Source organism: Eriocheir sinensis, unplaced genomic scaffold, assembly GCF_024679095.1.
Source record: "Eriocheir sinensis breed Jianghai 21 unplaced genomic scaffold, ASM2467909v1 Scaffold1663, whole genome shotgun sequence".
Classification (NCBI taxonomy): domain Eukaryota; kingdom Metazoa; phylum Arthropoda; class Malacostraca; order Decapoda; family Varunidae; genus Eriocheir; species Eriocheir sinensis.
The window spans coordinates 16,934-36,905 of NW_026111032.1; the positions used below are offsets into that span (position 1 = coordinate 16,934).

General features: G+C 45.5%; 1 long non-coding RNA gene across 1 annotated transcript; it reads right to left on the reverse strand.

Moving 5' to 3' along the window:
• Positions 1-1,007: 1,007 nt before the first annotated feature.
• LOC126990453 (uncharacterized) lies at positions 1,008-2,261 on the reverse strand. The gene is made up of 2 exons (XR_007744382.1): positions 1,690-2,261; positions 1,008-1,290 (listed from the first exon to the last, which is right to left on the reverse strand). It is a non-coding gene; the product is annotated as an uncharacterized LOC126990453 (long non-coding RNA).
• Between the last annotated feature and the right edge of the window lie 17,711 nt (positions 2,262-19,972).

Consider the following 19,972-nt stretch of genomic DNA (forward strand, 5'->3'; position numbering starts at 1 on the left):
CAAGATCAACTCTGAGAGATAGAGTCGGGAGGAAAAAAAACAAGCCCTCTGGTGGTCTCACACACAGGGAGATGTGTATCATGAAGAACTATGGCTTCATTGCCAAGTACATTCACGAGGAAGGTCGCAGAAGGCAAGTGGCCAAGCACTGCCCACCAAGTGAAGAATATGGCTGCTGAAACATGGCTCATGAAACAGCAGCCATCAAGAGTGACTCTGAACTCGTGTTTCATGAGGGGAAACAAATGGACCCAGCCACTTGGAAGAGATTCGAGCTAATTGATATATATATATATATATATATATATATATATATATATATATATATATATATATATATATATATATATATATATATATATATATATATATATATATATATATATATATATATATATATATATATATATATATATATATATATATATATATATATATATATATATATATATATATATATATATATATATATATATATATATATATATATATATATATATATATATTTGAAGAGCCTCAGCAGGAGGGCCAGCTGCACGTCATCTCATCCTTCCTCCGCACCAAGCTAAGTATACCGTGTATCGTTAGTGTAGCCAGGTCAGAGTAGGTTCTGTAGGCGCACGGAGACGCGCTAGGTCAGTTTGTGTGTGTGGTGGAGTTTTCTGTTCTTTGGTTGTAATAAAGCTGTGCATAGTTGTACACACCTTATCAGTTAACCTTTGTGTACACTGAGGGTCCTTGCCAGACCCATAAGGAGATATAATTAAGAACCCTACAGATGATTTGAGGTCCTTTGTGTGTGTCGTGGTCACCACGAGGCTTCCTACAGAGATCAAGCTCCATGTTGGGAGGCCTGTACGAACACAGAGGAAGCCAGGTAAGTCGTGCTTACTACACTTTTGCCAGTAGTACACCTCTTCGTGTCTCTTGACGCACCACAGGGATCATCCCTTGCTGGCTAGTTTCACCTTTTGAGCTCACGCACTGTTTAATCAAAATTTTCTCCCTTAACACTACGGCTATATTGCCAAGTACATGAGGAAGGTCTCAGAAGGCAAGCAGCCAAGCATTGCCCACCAAGTGAAGAATATGGATGGGTTGTTGGGATGGGACGGGAGACTTTGGGAGGGGAGAATGTGCCTGGCACTGAGGGGAGGAGGGAGGGATGGGTTGTTGGGTGGGGAGGGAGTCTCTTGGAGGGAGGTTAGGGTGCCATGAGGAAAGGTCCCCGAGGAAGAGGGTGTCTCCAGGCTCTGTTTCTCAGCTGGCCTGTCGTGGTGTTTGGGGAGCCTGCGGAGATAAATAAACTATGATGGTCTCCATGGTCACATTAGTTTTGCAAGAGCCCATTAACCCTTTGACTGTGGATTTCCTCCAAGAAGACCTCACCAAGCTACAGGAATGGAGCAAAAAGTGTCTGCTACAATTCAATGAAGAAAAATGTAGAGTTCTGCACCTTGGGAGTGGATGTCCAGCACACCAATACCACATGGGAAACACTCCACTATCCACCACAGAGCCAGAGAAAAACCTGGAGTATAGGTTATCAGGCTATCAGTGACGGCAAAATCCCTGACAATCGCAGTGGAGGGGTTAAAACATCAAGTGTATGACAGGAGCAGTGGTTTCAATAGCTATTTCCTCCTACAATTAAGACCCTTAGGAATAATGATAAGCCAGAACAAATACCTTTGGGAAGCACTGTGAAGGCGGAGGCAGAAAAATGTGAAGACAACCACCCGGGAGCAAGGAGACCACCACCGTCAGGGGAAAGCAGGGACCTGAAAAATAAAAAATATTAGGGAAAGAAAGAAAACCAAAGGAAAGGACAGTAGAAAAAGAGAAAGGAAGGAAACTGGTTGGCATTATAAGACACTTCGGCTAATCACATCAGCTATTTCTAAAGGTCAAAGAGTGGGCCAGTTGGGTTCCAATGAGTGTTTCTTTAGATTCATGGTACAGAAGAAGGGTCAAACTACCACCAGGGTTATAAAACTACCCCTGGAAATGCCCACAACTCCTAGGAAAGCCTTTTCAAATCTGTGTTTCTTCAGGTTCATGGTACAGAAGAAGGGTCACACTACCACCAGGGTCACAAAACTACCCCTGGAAATGCCCACAACTCCTAGGAAAGCCTTTTCAAATCTGTGTTTCTTCAGGTTCATGATACAGATGAAGGGTCACACTACCACCAGGGTCACAAAACTACCCCTGGAAATGCCAAGGACTCCTAGGAAAGCCTTGTCAAGTATGTGTTCTTGGGCGGGGAAATGTCTAATACTACGAGCCTTTATCCCGAACAAGTTGTTGAGACTCAGGGCAATATCCAGACATTTATATTACTGATTTAATGTTTAATTAGACACTGGAATCAAGTTGCAGTAATAACCAAAAGCTTGTTATTAGTTCCTCCCCATTAAAAAGACTCATTTCGCAGCAACTTTTCCCCCACTACTAATTCTGATGTTCCGGTGTCGCTAGAATAGGTATTATGGTGTGACATCTAATAGCTGGCGCCTTTGGTGGAGTGAACACTGCTGCCACGTTTCCTAAGCCTGCAATACTGCCTCTCTCTCACTCTGTGTGTGTGTGTGTGTTGCTTTGTTTCACCGGATGTATCCTACTATAATACAGAGGCTGAGAAAAAAAGAGTATCTGTGTGTGTGTGTGTGTCAGAGAGAGAGAGAGAAGGAGAGTATATGTGTGTGTGTGAGAGAGAGAGAAGGAGAGTATCTGTGTGTGTGTGTGTGTGTGTGTGTGTGTGTGTGTGTGTGTGTGTGTGTGTGTGTGTGTGTGTGTGTGTGTGTGTGTGTGAGAGAGAGAAGGAGAGTATCTGTGTGTGTGTGAGAGAGAAGGAGAGTATCTGAGTGTGTGTGTGTGAGAGAGAGAAGGAGAGTATCTGTGTGTGTGTAAGAGAGAGAAGGAGAGTATCTGTGTGTGTGTGTGAGAGAGAAGGAGAGTATCTGTGTGTGTGTGTGAGAGAGAGAGAAGAAGAGTATCTGTGTGTGTGTGTGTGTGTGTGTGTGTAAGAGAGAAAAGGAGAGTATCTGTGTGTGTGTGTGTGTGTGTGTGTGTGTGTGTGTGTGTGTGTGTGTGTGTGTGTGTGTGTGTGTGTGAGAGAGAGAAGGAGAGTATCTGTGTGTGTGTGAGAGAGAAGGAGAGTATCTGTGTGTGTGTGTGTGTGAGAGAGAAGGAGAGTATCTGTGTGTGTGAGAGAGAGAGAGAAGGAGAGTATCTGTGTGTGTGTGTTTGTGAGAGAGAAGGAGAGTATCTGTTTGTGTATGTGTGAGATAGACAAGGAGAGTATCTGTGTGTGTGTAAGAGAGTGAAGGAGAGTATCTGTGTGTGTGTGAGAGAGAGAAGGAGAGTATCTGTGTGTGTGTGAGAGAGAGAAGGAGAGTATCTGTGTGTGTGTGAGAGAGAGAAGGAGAGTATCTGTGTGTGTGTGAGAGAGAGAAGGAGAGTATCTGTGTGTGTGTGAGAGTTAGAAGGAGAGTATCTGTGTGTGTGTGTGTGAGAGAGAGAGAAGGAGAGTATCCGTGTGTGTGTGAGAGAGAGAAGTAGAGTATATGTGTGTGAGTGTGTGTGTGTGAGAAAGAGAAGGAGAGTATTTGTGTGTATGTAAGAGAGAGAAGGAGAGTATATGTGTGTGTTTGAGACAGAATTACATAGAATTACATAGAAAATCAGACCACACAGACCCCATGGTCCAGACTTGGTGGTCTGTCCTTAAACCTAAGTGATTTTACATTAATCAGAAGACTCCAAAACGTTGCATTTCTACTCTAGTTGATATTAAGTTGAAGGAAGTGACGGTCGAGCTTATTTTTGAAGGAGTCAATCGTGTTACACTGGACCACTGATGGTGGAAGCTTATTCCATTCTCGCACTACAACGTTGGTGAAGAAAAATTTGGTGCAATCTGAATTTACTTGTCTACATCTGAGTTTTACGCCATTGTTCCTCGTGCGCAGACTGTCATCGATCATAAACAATGTTGATCTGTCTACATTCGTGAAACCATTAATTATTTTAAAACATTCGATCAATTTTCCTCGGAGGCGACGTTTCTCAAGAGAGAACATGTTAAGGGTAGAAAGCCTTTCTTCGTAGGATTTGTTGCGCAAGGAAGGGATCATTTTCGTTGCCCGACGCTGAACACCTTCTAATTTAGCAATATCCTTTGCATGGTGGGGAGACCAAAACTGTACCGCATATTCCAAGTGGGGTCTGACTAAACTGTTGTAGAGCGGGAGTATTACATCTTTATTCTTGAATACAAAGTTTCTTTTAATGAAGCCCAACATTCTGTTCGCTTTATTTGCTGCATCGATGCATTGCTGTGAGAATTTGAGGTTTGACGCGATTTTGACCCCAAGTCTTTGACGCATTGAACGCTTTTGAGTTTAACGCCGCGCATTTCGTATTCGAACTTCTTATTCCTCGTTCCAACTTGAAGGACCTGGCACTTGTCTACGTTAAAGGGCATCTCCCATTTATCCGACCAAGCTGAAATTTTGTGCAAATCCTCTTGGGCTTTGCCTGTCTTCGTCAGTGAGAACCGAGTTGCCAATCTTTGTGTCGTCTGCAAATTTACTAATGCGGTTATTGAGTCCAACATCCACGTCGTTGATGTAAATAATGAAGAGCACTGGGCCAAGGACCGAGCCCTGAGGGACGCCACTAGTGACAGGCGCCCACTCTGAGTTAAATCCGTCAATCACTACTCTTTGTTGTCTGTTGCTCAACCAATTCGCGATCCATTGGTTTACTTGACCGTCAATACCTATTTGCTTTAATTTGTAAAGTAATTTATGATGCGGGACTTTATCAAACGCTTTCTGTAAATCAAGATAGACTACGTCCAGTGATTTGGTTACGTCATAAACAGTGAAGAGGTCGTTATAAAAGGTTAATAGGTTTGATAGGCAGGATCTTTTGTTTCGGAAGCCATGTTGTGAGTCCCCAATCAATGAGTGGCTTTCAAGGTAACTCACAATTTTGTCTCTAATTATGCCCACAAGTAGCTTACCTACAACCGAAGTTAGACTAATGGGCCTGTAATTACCTGGTACTTTTTTGTCTCCTTTCTTGAAAATCGGTGTCACGTTAGCCTTTTTCCAATCCGAAGGGACGATGCCTTGTCGCAAGGACATATTGAATACGGTTGTGAGGGAGGAGAGTATTTCGCTCTTTGTTTCTTTCAGCAGAGTTGGATATACTTTGTCAGGTCCAGGACTTTTATTTGTTTTAAGTGAATGGAGAGCTTTAAGGACTTCATCGGTTGTTATTTCAAAATTAGGCAATGCATGCTCGAGATTTACAATAGTACTGGTGTTGGTGGTAGCGAGAGGAAGACTGTTAGTATTAAACACCGAGGAAAAGTAATTGTTTAAGAGGTTTGCAATGTGTTGGCTGTCAGTCACTAGTGCACCGTCGCTGTTTGTTAAAGGTCCAATACCACTTTTGATCGCCTTTCTGTTGTTTATGTAACTGAAGAAAGATTTCGGATTATTTTACAGTTGGCTGCAATATTTTCTTCGTATCTACGCTTTGCCTGACCTACTAGTCTTTTTACTCGTCGCCTGGCATCATTATAAAGTCTAATGTTTTCGGGCGTGCTTTGTTCTTTCTTTAACCTGTAAAACAATTTTCTCTCATTGACTGATTGTTTAATTTCGCTATTAAACCACGGTGGGCTTTTATTAGTGTTAATTCGCTTCTCGCACAAGGGGACGAATGTGTTCTGCTGAGTGAGTAAGTGATTTTTAAGGCTTAGCCAGGCTTCCTCTACGTTGCCGTCATCTGATAGTTGTATTTCTGTTAGTTTTGTCGGATTTCTACGAAGTTAGCTCTTTTGAAATTGGGCACCTTTACTTTATTTTCAGTCACTGATGATTGAGCTTTAATGTCGACGCGCACTAATTTATGATCGCAAGAACCGAGGTGTTCTCCTACCGTGACACTACTGATTAGGTTATCTTGGGTCGTTATAACAAGGTCGAGTATATTATTTTGTCGAGTTGGCTCAGAAACCATTTGGCTTAGATAATTTTCTTCTAGAAATTCGATCATTCTATGTGACTCGCCTTCTGTACCTGACAGTGTCGCCCAGTCGATATGGGGGAGGTTAAAGTCTCCTAATATCAGTGAGTCGCTGTTATTAAGTGACTGCCTTAAGACGCTGTACATTTCAAGGTCGTCATCGAGTGATTGCCCGGGAGGTCTGTAGGTGACAGATATATTTAAGTTGACTTTTGCAATGTTTACTCGCACGCACAAATGTTCAACGTTACTGTTTCCCGGTGTTTTGTCAGTGGGTTGCAAATAGCTTTTGACATAAAGGGCGACGCCACCGCCTCTACGGTTTACACGATCTTTGTTGAAGAGTCTGTAGCCATCTATGTTGTATTCGGAACTTAAATCAATATTTGTGGTGTCGATAAATGTTTCGGTTATAGCAATTATGTCAAAATTTTCTGTTAAAGCAAGACATCTCAGTTCATCAAATTTGTTTCTTAGGCTACGCGCATTGAAACTAAGGATTTTTAAGTTATCTAGAGGCTTAGTAATAGAGGTGGTGGTACTTGCGGGATCACGGTTACGGGTTTGTTGCGATGCACGGCGTCTATTTACACGGGTGGGGTGGAGGGACGTGGCCGTGACTCGTTTTTTGTTCGGATGACACGCACTGCTTCGTTGAGGGGGGGTCATTACACATCATTATTCACCTAACCAACCGAGACCCCACACTCTCAAAAACACACAAAAAACATGAAGTAACCACACGAACAAGCTACAAACACAAGCAAGTAGTACTTACCAGTATCCAGGGCGCGTAGGAAATGACGGGTCACCCTCGCTGGCGGTAACTGGCAACTTATACTGTTGGCACTGTTTCCAGGTTTTCTTTTCCACACTATTCACTGTAAATTTGAAAGGGTAACTTAATAAAAGGTAATGAATGGTATAAAAAAGTGTTTATCATGTGTTTCTGGGTGTCCAAGTCTAGTTAGTGTGTTAGTTTGAATGGGTGATATGATATATATGATGAGGTGGGATTTGAAACTACCCACTCGTAACCTGTATATAAGAAAGGGTAACAAATAACATGAGTAAATGCTAGAAAATGTGTTTGTTATGTGTTCTGGTGTCTGAATGTCTAGTTGAGTGAATGGATGCTATGTTAATGAGGCGAGATTTGACACTGATCGCTCGTAACCTAGCAACTTACCTCGCGGAGAAGGTAAGAAAAAAAAGAAAACCCTTTTTTTTTTTTAAGAGGCGCAAACAAAACACTAACACGATTACATCACTTAAAAACAACACTAACACATTAGTAACCAGCCCACATCACAAAGCCCAAATACTCAACACACAGTTCCAATCGGTGAACACACAAGAACACAGCCTGACACCAAACATATCACACAGCCCCTTCCCCCCATAGCCCCCCTTGACATCACGACTAACGGAATACAGAAATTCCAGGAAGGACTCGACACAACTAAATCCACACGGCCCGACAACATTCCCGCCTTCATCCTTAAGTCCTTTGCCCTCATCCTTGCCCCCATCCCTCAGGCCATATTCACCCAATCACTATCATCCACCTCATTACACTCTAACTGGCTTTTGGCAAACATTATTCCTTTATTCAAGACAGGTGACATGACTGACCCTGCCAATTATCGCCCCATCTTACTAACATCGATTCCATGTAAAATTTTCGAACACATAATACACAAACACATAATGAATCACCTTGACGCAAACAACATCCTTACTGACTCATAACACGGCATTCGACCTAAACGCTCATGTGAATCGCAACTCATTACTACAAATAACGACATTACAAGGCTACTTGACTGACGTGACATTAAGCAAGTTGACACTATTGTTTTAGATTTTGCCAAAGCCTTCGACAAAGTCCCGCACAAAAGACTGACATTAAAATTGAAATACTACGGTATTTCAGGACCTATTCTCCACTGGATCACTGCATTTCTTACTAACAGGATTCAACGTGTCCTTTTTGACGGATCTTCATCCGACACTGTCCCTGTTTCTTCAGATGTCCCACAAGGCACCGTTCTAGGCCCTTTCTTTTCCTCCTGTACATTAACGATCTTTCACTGTCAACTCTAACTCTTCCACCAAACTTTGTCGACAATAGTTTACTGTTTAGAGCAGTAAAGACTACTGACGACTGCAGACTACTACAAAACGACTTGGACGCCCTCGAGCGGTGGAGGGCACCTGGCAGATGCACTTCCGACCAGACGAATGCAAACCATTAAGATTCACCAGAGCGCAAAACCCCATCCATCACACTTACACTCTCCACAATTCAGATTTGGAATCAGTTCACACACACAAGTACCTTGGTATCCATCTCTCAACTAACTTGAAATTCAACACCCACATAAACCATATCAGTGCCACAGCCAACAGAACACTGGGGTTCGTGAGGATAAATTTACATAACTGAGCACCTGACATTAAACACATAGCTTATGACACACTTGTGAGACCAACACTGGAATACTGCTCCACGGTGTGGGATCCTCACACACACAGAAACATTGATAGGTTAGAACAAATCAACACCAAGGCGGCAAGGTTCATTACAAACAATTACACTCGAACGCCTGGCATCACAACACGGATCAAACAACAGATAAACATGGAACCTCTTCACTTACGCAGACAAGCACACATACTTACACTTATGTACACGATCACAAACACTCACATTGTCATTAACCCACAAACATACCTACACAACGCAAACAGTCAACGTACTCGTAACACACACATCCATAAATACCAAACATATCACACTAACACTGACGCATACAAGCACTCATACCTTCCACGCACCATACGTGACTGGAACAGCCTCCCTCAACAGATTTTAGACTGCGGTACAATATTCATTCAAAAAACAAATACATACTCACTTGTCACCACAACACACCAATACTAACAATTACACTTGATTCACTTCCCTCCCCTGCACACTCGGCTACCCCGGCCCCTCAACAGCCAACAAATATTCGTGTTATGCACCTATACAGGTGCCCTGCGCATTATTATCCAGATCCAGATACCATATGAAGCAACGACTAAGACCGAGACAGATAACTGGACCCTTGATAATAAAACGTTACCTTAAATTAACAGTCTCCCCTCCAGCAACCTTGTGCATTAGATTCTCATTCTCATTCTCATTCTCATTCTCATTCTCTCTCATTCTCTCTCTCTCTCTCTCTCTCTCTCTCTCTCTCTCTCTCTCTCTCTCTCTCTCTCTCTCTCTCACGCGCACGTAATTATAAAACCGTAATTACTCAAGTTTCCCGTCATGCACAGAAGCTCCTTTACGTATATACTTCACCCCAAGCCAATTACCGCTCGCCTCATTAGGTGTGACGCCCTTAGCGGAGCAATGAAGACAACGGGAGCGTGTTTTGCGGCTGTGTGAACGAGGAAAGGAAGGGAAGCTGACGGATGAGGTGCGAGGGGCGACAGGGACAGGAGGAGGAGGGAGAGGAGGAGGAGGAGGAGGAGGAGGAGGGAGAGGTGGAGGAGGAGAAGGAGGAGGGAGAGGAGGAGGAGGAGGAGGAGGAGGAGAAGGAGGAGAGAGTGATGTATAGAGAAAGATGGTAGAGAGTGAATAACAGAGAGGTGGAGGAGAAGGAGGAGGAGGAGGAGGAGGAGGAGGAGGAGGAGGAGAGTGAGTGATGCAGAGGAAGATGATAATGGAAATGAATAAGAGGAAAGTGCAACTACTTGTCTGTTCTCTCATTATCATCATCATCATTATGTGCGAGGAAGTGTGTGAAAGGAGAGGAGGAGAAGGAGAGGGAAGAGGAGGAGGAGGAGGAGGAGGAGGAGGAGGAGGAGAGGAAATGACAAGCAGTGGAAGATGATAAAAGTAAAAAAAGAATAAGAAAGTGCTACAGTTATTTCATCATATCATTATCATCATTATTATCCTTATTAATCCCATCAGCTCGTCTCTTGTCTTAACAATGCACGTTACGGCGTCAGGAAAATACCTCCTCGACATCTAAGGGAATGCATTAATATCACATAATAAGATTTAGTGGATTTTTCATGCGTGTGTTCCCGGCTTCATTAGTGCTTCGTGAGAGGAGTGTAGCGGGTACTGTTATGTTTAGCGAAGCACACACACACACACACACACACACACACACACACACACACACACACACCTCACGCACACACACACACACTTGATCATCATTGGACAGAGGGCTTTTTTTCCGCATTATTAATTTTTTTTTGCCCTGGAGCTGCTTCCTTTACTATATAAAAAAATGTCTCGTATATATTCATCGTCCTTTCGCTTGTGTACTGAACCTCTGACATGTTTCGAGTTCACAGCCACAAAGATTTCGATAAGATTTCCATTCTCATTTAGGTTTTTTGTTCCTCTCTCCTGATCTTGCCTTGGTTTCCTCCACAGGCTCCCTTAAGTTTTGGCCGGATGACGGAGCTTGTCTCTGGGGCCGAGAGAACCGAGTGGCCTTAAGGCTTGTGTAGTAGACGGGCAAGTAGCGTCATGAGACTGCTGCTGCTTCTTCGCCAAACTTCTGGATGCTGGCGAGAGACTCAGAGCGGAGGAGGATGCGGGAGAAAATATACGGCCGTGTGGTAGTTTGAAGGACGTAAAGATGCGATTCAGTATGAGCATAAAAAAATTTCCATAAAGTGAAGAAAGTAGCGCCAAAACTCCCGGGAAACTATTATGACGAATTTCACAGAGGCGTCAATCATGCCTGGTAATAGTGAGTCAGAGGGTTGTAGAGAGTCTAGCCCACGGGAGGGAGACCAGGAGAAGAAAGGAGCCTTAGGACGCTCCGAGTTCTGGGGAGCCGTTCTGCCCACAGTGCTGTTGTTGATGCCGAACACGTTAGCGAGAACATTCTTCAAGGCAACAACCACCACTAACGGAGATGACGCACCAAAGTGACCTCACCCTCGTGCTTGAGAGACGGCCGAGTAGACAAAAACATAACGGTGCCTCGGGTATTAGATTCGAGCGCAGAGTGAGGTCAAGGATGCTGTCTGGTGATTCTGACGTGCTGACCGAGTGAAGGGCCTTACTTAGTGGGTCAAAAGAACGAAGAAGGAGGGAGGTTACGTTTGGTTTCGGTGCCTAATTTTGAAATAACAACCGATGAAGTCCTTAAAGCTCTCCATTCACTTAAAACAAATAAAAGTCCCGGACCCGATAAAGTATATCCTATACTGCTTAAAGAAACAAACAGCGAAATACTCTCCTCCCTCACAACCGTATTCAATATGTCCTTGCGACAAGGCATCGTCCCCTCGGATTGGAAAAAGGCTAACGTGACACCGATTTTTAAGAAATGAGACAAAAAAATACCAGGTAACTACCGACCCATTAGTCTAACTTCAATTGTAGGTAAGCTACGTGAGAGCATAATTAGAGACAAAATTGTGAGTTACCTCGAAAGCCACTCATTAATTGGGGATTCACAACACGGCATCCGTAACAAAAGATCCTGCCTATCAAACCTATTGACCATTTATAACGACCTCTTCCCAGTTTATGATGTAACCAAATCATTGGACGTAGTCTATCTTGATTTACAAAAATCAAGCTCGCTAATTCCCGAAGAAAAAAAGAGTAAAGCCATATTACACTTACGCCAAAATAAGGTTAAAGGAAAGAGTTACAGAGCTATCAAGTCTAAGGAGGCATAAACTCCCTCCCTCAAACACAACACCTTATAGAAGAGCCTTGAAACACGCTGGATGGTGACGGTATGGTGAGCCGGAGAGAGGGGGAGAAAAGTAAAGGGAACAGAGAATAGGAAACTTGTTAGGGAAAATTCTTGGATAAGGTCTTTAAAAGAGGAGGTCGAAAGGAGAGGAGGAGTGATAATGAATGCGTGTGTGACCTTGAGGCTGTGGTAGTGAGGATGATGGAGGAGGAGGAAGAAGAAGAAGAGGAGGAGGAGGAGGAGGAGAATGAGGAGGAGAGGGTGTTCAGTGAGAGAATCTTATGAGTGATGAATATGAGATGAACACAAGTCTTTTATGTCTAAAAGCTTCTTAAGAAAACAGTGTGCAAGAGGAGTGGCCATACTAGAGGCACCTGCCGCTGGCTAAGCTGGTGCGACTACTGCTACCATGAAGGTCACACCACAGCTAACTGCCGTGCCTCCCATGCCCAAGAAAGGGACGAAAAGATCTACCGCCAGTTGTCCGAGCAGACAGCCGTCACCCTCCTTATCGAGACCCTAAACAAGCACCTCACACAGCCTCCTCTCCCCAGTTACCAAGCGTCTCAGCGCCAAGCACCTCATCCCTCTCAACACCCCTACACACCTTGGAATTATGCCGGCAGACCCAACCTTCCAAGAGAAACTGACGATTATGTTTACTAACATCAGAGGCCTCCAAACTAACATAGGAGATCTAAAACACTCTTATGTTATCCCGCACTCCCCAGACATCATAGCCACAGTGGAGACCTTTCTCAATCCCACCATTCCCGCCAACTTTGGGCATATTCAAGGGTACTCTAGATGGCACCGAAGAGACCGAGCCCACGGTACCTTCGGGGGAATCGCAGTCTGCTTCCGTGACGGTCTTGCTGTGGAGGCCCTCGATGTCGACATGCAACGCCACCTCGAAATGGCATTCTTCAGGCTGTGGACAAGACAACGCGACTCCATCCTGCTCTGTATGCTACCGGCCATAGTGGCAGGGGAGCGACCCCATCCACTTCCTCCACACAAATCTCGACACCCTTCTGCTCCAGCATTCCTGCAAACATCTCATTGTGGTGGGGGACATGAATCAGTACTTGGTGGCAAGGCAGTTCGAAGACCTTTTGACCATGTACGGCCTCATGAACCACATTGATTTCCCTACACATATCTCCGGCTCCTCCCTGGACCCAGTCATTACAGACCTGCCAGAGGAAGTGGTCACCTGTCATCCCCTAGGTATGGTTGGCTCCTCTGACCATTCTGATGTGCTCACCACCATCAAGACCTCAATAGAACACGACGGAGCCACCGCCCGTGTGAACTGGTTGTGGTCCCGGGGAGATTGGAACAGCCTGAAGGCAAATCTGGACTCCATCGTGTGGACGGATATCCTCCACGGAGACGTCAACACCCAAGTGGAGAACTTAACAAACCTTCTTCTGTCTCTGCAATAAGAATATGTGCCCAGCCAGTCATATAAATCAAAACCAAATGATCAGCCCTGGTTCGGCTATCAGTGCAGGATAGCCGCGGACACCAAGAGTAGGGCTTGGCTGCGTTACAAGTCCAATCCTTCTCAGCATAATAAAACCTTACACAAAAAGGCTGCAAGAACATGAGCCGGGTGCAAAAACAGGCTATACAACGCTGGAAGGAGGTAATGAAGACCAAGCTCAGCGGCCAGTCTGTGGGTTGCAAGGAGTGGTGGAGTGGAGGAACAACAACAAGGCCTCTCAGCCGACAACGCCATCCCACCCCTCGTCAGGCCAGATGGGTCAGTGGCTATGCGCGACAAAGACAAGGCGGAGCTACTGGCGGCGCACTTCTCTTCCAAAATGTCAGTACCTGATCCCCTCCGCGCCCCCCCGAAGCTGCCATCCCTCACCAGGGCCTCTCTGGAGAGTCTCACTGTCACCAAAGAGGAGGTGAAAAATCTGCTGCTGCAAATAGACCCCAAGAAAGCCCTAGGGCCTGACAACATCAGCCCTCACCTGGTAAAAAGATGCGCCGGCTAGCTTGCCCTACCACTTACCACCATCTTCAATAACATCCTTTCCACCTCCAAGTGACCCACACTTTGGAAGAAAGCAAGAGTGGTGGCCATATACAAGAAAAAAGGCAAACAGGACCCAAAGAACTACCGCCCAGTATCCCTCCTCTCCACTGTTGGGAAAATCTTGGAGTCCCTTATAACAACCAAACTCACGGCCTTCCTCGATGCCCACCATCTCCTCAACTCCAAGCAATTCGGCTTCCGGCAGGGAAGATCTGCTGCAGACCTGCTGCTCCTTAACTCTGCCTCATGGAACCACTCGCTGGACAGGGGACTCGACACCTTCGTCGTGGCTCTTGACATAGCCGGAGCCTTCGACAGGGTTTGGCACTAAGGCCTCATCGCCAAGCTGAAGAGCCTAGGTGTGCGAGGCACCCTCCTGCAACTCATTGGGGACTACCTCCAGGACAGGGCGTTACAGGTGGTGATTAACGGCCACACCTCAAGCCAGCACCCCATCAATGCAAGCGTGCCCCAGGGCAGCGTACTAGGGCCTCTACTGTGGAATGTTTATTTCAGTGACTTTCTCCAGCTCATCCCTGAGGCCCAGGCGTACGCTGACGACTGCACCCTTGCCTTCACCAGCGACAGACAGGACTGGCAAGGCACAGTGTGTTGCATCAACGTGGCACTCGACAAAATTATCGCCTGGAGCGGCTGCTGGCAAGTCACCCTGGCCCCTGACAAAACACAAGCAATGGTAATATCCCGCAGGCGAGATATCAACAATCTACCCGGGCCGGGGATACAACTGGAGGGGAAAACGCTACCCCTTCAAGACTCCATCTCCATTCTCGGAGTGGAGTTCGACGCAGGACTCTCCTTCACCAACCATGCTAAAAAAATATCAAAAAATGCAGCATGGAAACTCAGCTGTGTACGGCGCATCTCCCATCTACTTGACGCCAAAGGGACTGAGGTGCTCTACAAGGCACAAGTACGCCCCCTCATGGAGTACTCCCCCCTCGCCTGGTCCTCCTGCCCTCCATCCTACCTTGCAACGCTGGACCGTGTCCAGGCCAGAGCCCAGCGTCTGATACAGCGCACAGGTCCTCAGCACGCGCGTGGCTCCCTGCAACCTCTCCAGGAGCGCAGGGATGTGGCAGGCCTGTGTAATGTTCAAGGCACACAACCTAAACACACCCCACGTGGCAGCTCTCAAGCTCCCCGCGCCCCCAACCCCCATACACTCCACCCGAGCAGCACCCCACAGACAGGAACAAGTGGCTGTACCCTTCTCCAGGATAGAACACCACTTCCGCTCCTTCCAGCCCCGCTACAGCCGCCTGTGGAACCAGCTTGTTCGCCACACCGACCTCCACCATCGCGCGTCACTTCAAGTCTTCAAGCGGGAGATGAACAGCTGGATTAGGACTTCTAGGCAGTAATTCAATGTGTCTTGTATGTAGCTATAGATTGATGAAGCTTAAAACCTTCAACTTTAGCACAATCTTCTGTAAGCTCTGTTTAAATAAAAAAAAAAAGAGAGAGAGAGAGAGAGAGAGAGAGAGAGAGAGAGAGAGAGAGAGAGAGAGAGAGAGAGAGAGAGAGAGAATTACATAGATAGAATTACATAGAAAATCAGACCACACAGACCCCATGGTCCAGACTAGGTGGTCTGTCCTTAAACCTAAGTGATTTTACTTTAATCAGATGGTTCCAAAACGTTGCTTTTCTACTTTTTTTTTTTTTTTTTTTTTACAACAAAGGCTCAAGGGCACAGAAAAAAAAAAAGCCCGCTAATCGCTGCTCCCATAAAAGAACCAGAAGAAGTGGCCAAGAGCAAGGTCAAATTCGGGAGGAGAGGTGTCCTGATACCCTCCTCTTGAAAGAGTTCAAGTCGTAGGCAGGAGGAAATACAGATAAAGGAAGATTGTTCCAGAGTTTACCAGTGTAAAGGATGAAAGAGTGAAGATGCTGGTTAACTCTTGCATAAGGGGTTTGGACAGTATAGGGATGAGCATGAGTAGAAAGTCGTGTGCAGCGGGGCCGTGGGAGGGGGGAGGCATGCAGTTAGCAAGTTCAGAAGAGCAGTCAGCGTGGAAATATCGATAGAAGATAGAAAGAGAGGCAACATCGCGGCGGAGTTTAAGAGGTAGAAGACTATCAGTAGGAGGAGAGCTGATGAGACGAAGAGCCTTAGCCTCCACTCTGTCCAGAAGAGCTGTGTGAGTGGAGCCCCCCCACACGTGAGATGCATACTCCATACGAGGGCGGACAAGGCCCCTGTATATGGAGAGCAACTGCGCGGGGGAGAAGAACTGGCGGAGACGATACAGAACGCCCAACCTCGAGGAAGCTGATTTAGCGAGAGAGGAGATGTGAAGTTTCCAGTTGAGATTCTGAGTTAAGGATAGACCGAGGATGTTTAGTGTTGATGAAGGTGAGAGCTGAGTGTTGTCGAAGAATAGGGGATAGGTGTTTGGAAGATTGTGTCGAGTTGATAGGTGGAGAAATTGAGTTTTTGAGGCATTGAAGGACACAAGGTTCCTTCTGCCCCAATCGGAAATGATAGCAAGGTCTGAGGTTAAGCGTTCTGTAGCCTCCAGTCTGGAGTCGTGTACTTCCTGTTTGATGGTCTTCTATTGAAAGAAGTTGAATAATGCAGAGTGGAGTCGTCGGCGTATGAGTGGACAGGACAGTTTGTTATGGAAAGAAAATCATTGATGAATAACAGGAAGAGAGTGGGTGATAGGACAGAGCCCTGTGGAACGCCACTGTTGATAGGTTTAGGGGAAGAGCAGTGACCGTCTACCACCGCATAGATAGAACGGCCGGAAAGGAAACTGGAGATAAAGGAACAGAGAGAGGGATATAATCCGAAAGAGGGCAGTTTAGAAAGCAAAGACTGGTGCCAGACTCTATCGAAGGCTTTCGATATGGCTAGCGCAACAGAGAAAGTTTCACCGAAACTGCTAAGAGAAGATGACCAAGAGTCAGTTAAGAGAGCAAGAAGATCGCCAGTAGAACGCCCCTTGCGGAATCCATACTGGCGATCAGAAAGAAGATTAGAAGTGGAAAGATGCTTTTCAATCTTCCGGTTAAGGATTGATTCAAAAGCTTTAGATAGACATGAAAGTAAAGCTATTGGGCGGTAGTTTGAGGGATTGGAGCGGTCACCCTTCTTGGGCACAGGCTGTAAAAAGGCATACTTCCAGCAGGAAGGAAAGATAGATGTTGATAGGCAGAGACGAAAGAGTTTGGCCAGGCAGGGTGTCAGCACAGAAGCACAGTTTTTAAGGACAATAGGAGGCACTCCATCAGGTCCATAAGCCTTCTGAGAGTTGAGGCCAGAGAGGGCATATAAAACATCATTAGGAAGAATCTTAGTAACAGGCATAAAGGAGTCAGAGGGGGGATGAGTAGGAGGAATATGCCCAGAATCGTCCAAAGTGGAGTTCCTATAGAAAGTTTGAGCGAAGAGTTCAGCCTTAGAGACAGATGAGACGGCAGTGCTGCCGTCAGGGTTAAGAAGAGGAGGGAAAGAGGAAGAAGTGAAATTGGAGGAGATATTTTTGGCTAGATGCCAGAAGTCACGGGAAGAATTAGAAGAAGCAAGGTGTTGACATTTTCTATTTATGAAAGAAGTTTTTGTAGGTCGGAGAATAGATTTGGCACGATTCCGGGCTGAAATGTATAGATCAAAGTTAGTGGGAGTTCGAAGGTTCTGGAACTGTTTGTAAGCTGCCTCTCTATCTCTAATAGCACGTGAACAAGCATGATTAAACCAAGGCTTTTTAGCACGAGGAGTAGAGAAAGTAGGTGGAATGTATGCCTCCATTCCAGAGACAATCACCTCTGTGATGCGCTGAGCACACACAGAGAGGTCTCTCTCCTGGAAGCAGTAATCATTCCACGGGAAATCGGAAAAGTACATCCTCAGGTCGTCCCACCGAGCTGAAGCAAAATGCCAGAAGCATCGCCTCCTCGGTGGGTCCAGAGGATGTACAGGAGCGATGGGACAGGATACAGAAATAAGGTTATGATCGGAGGAGCCCAACGGAGAGAACAGTTTGACAGAGTAAGCAGAAGGATTAGAGGTAAGGAAGAGGTCTATAATGTTGGCCTGTCTCCAAGACGGTCAGGAATACGAATAGGGTGCTGAACCAACTGCTCTCGGTCGTTGAGGAGAGCAAAGTTGTAGGCTTGTTCACCAGGCTGGTCAGTGAAAGAGGATGAAAACCAAAGCTGGTGGTGAACATTGAAATCTCCCAAGATGGAAATTTCAGCGAAGGGAGAGTGGGTCAAGATGCGCTCCACTTTAAAGTTCAAATAGTCAAAGAGTTTTACATAGTTAGTAGAGTTAGGTGAGAGATAAACAGCACAGATGTATTTAGTAATAGATTGACAATGAAGTCTTAGCCAGATGGTGGATAATTCAGAAGAGTCAAGGTCGTGGGCACGAGAGCAAGTGATGTCGTTGCGCACGTAGGCGCAACATCCAGCTTTGGATTGAAATTTAGGATAGAGATAGTAGGAGGGAACAGAGTAGAGGTTGCTGTCCGTAGCCTCAGCAACCTCTGTTTCGGTGAGGAAGAGAAGGTGAGGTTTAGAGGAGGAGAGATGGTGTTCCACAGAATGAAAATTAGAACGGAGACCGTGAATGTTGCAGAAATTGAGAAGGAGGAGGTTCGAGGAGTTATCAGGACACCTCTCAGGTCGGCAGCCAGAAGGGAATTTATGGTCCCCCCCCTCCTCGGGGACTCCGAGGCAGTTATTTTTTTTTTGCCATGTTGAATTTTGAATTTTGGGAAAAGGTGTGTGTGTTTTCTGAGTGTAGTGTGGTGTAGAAAGAGAGAGGAACTGTCTTTAAAGAGCATGATGAACTGCTCTCTGGTGTTGATGAGACAAAAGGGAAACGGTTAGTGAGGACATGGGAAGGGTCTTTGAAGGGCTTCAGCACTCTCCTCGCTCCCATATATCCTCACCGGGAGTAGCTCACGCCCGTTCGGTAGGTGCCCTCCTCCCTACTACTACGAAAGTTAATATTAAGTTAAAGGAAGTGACGGTCGAGCTTGTTTTTAAAGGAGTCAATCGTGTTACACTGGATCACTGATGGTGGGAGCTTATTCCATTCTCGCACTACAACGTTGGTGAAGAAAAACTTGGTGCAGTCTAAATTTACTTGTCTGCATTTGAGTTTTATGCCATTGTTCCTCGTTCACAAAGTGTCATCGATCATAAACAATTTTGTTCTGTCTACATTCGTGAAACCATTAAGTATTTTAAAACATTCGATCAGTTTAGCTCGGAGGCGACGTTTGTCAAGAGAGAACATATTAAGGGTGGAAAGCCTTTCTTCGTAGGATTTGTTGCGCAAGGAAGGGATCATTTTTGTTGCTCGACGCTGAACACCTAGTTTAGCAATGTCCTTTGCATGGTGGGGAGACCAAAACTGTACCGCATATTCCAAGTGGGGTCTGACTAAACTATTGTGGAGCGGATGAATTCCATCTTTATTCTTGAATAAAAAGTTTATTTTAATGAAGCCCAACATTCTGCTCGCTTTATTTGCTGCATCGATGCATTGATGTGAGAATTTGAGGTTTGACGCGATTTTGACCCCCAGGTCCTTAACGCATTGAACGCTTGTGAGTTTAACGCCGCGCATTTCGTAATCGGACTTCTTATTTTTTGTTCCAACTTGAAGGACCTGGCACTTGTCTACGTTAAAGGGCATCTTCCATTTATCCGACCAAGCTGAAATTTTGTGCAAATCCTCTTGGAGGCTTTGCCTGTCTTCGTCAGTGAGAACCGAGTTACCAATCTTTGTGTCGTCTGCAAATTTACTAATGCGATTATTGAGTCCAACATCCACATCGTTGATGTAAATAATGAAGTGCACTGGGCCAAGAACCGAGGCCTGAGGGACGCCACTAGTGACCGGCGCCCACTCTGAGTTAAATCCGTCAATCACAACTCTTTGTTCTCTGTTGCTCAACCAATTCGCGATCCATTGGTTTACTTGACCGTTAATGCCTATTTGCTTTAATTTATAAAGTAATTTATGATGTGGGACTTTATCAAACGCTTTCTGGAAATCAAGATAGACTACGTCCAATGCTTTGGTTGCGTCATAAACTGATAAGAGATCGTTATAAAAGGTCAGTAGGTTTGACAGGCAGGATCTTTTGTTACGGAAGCC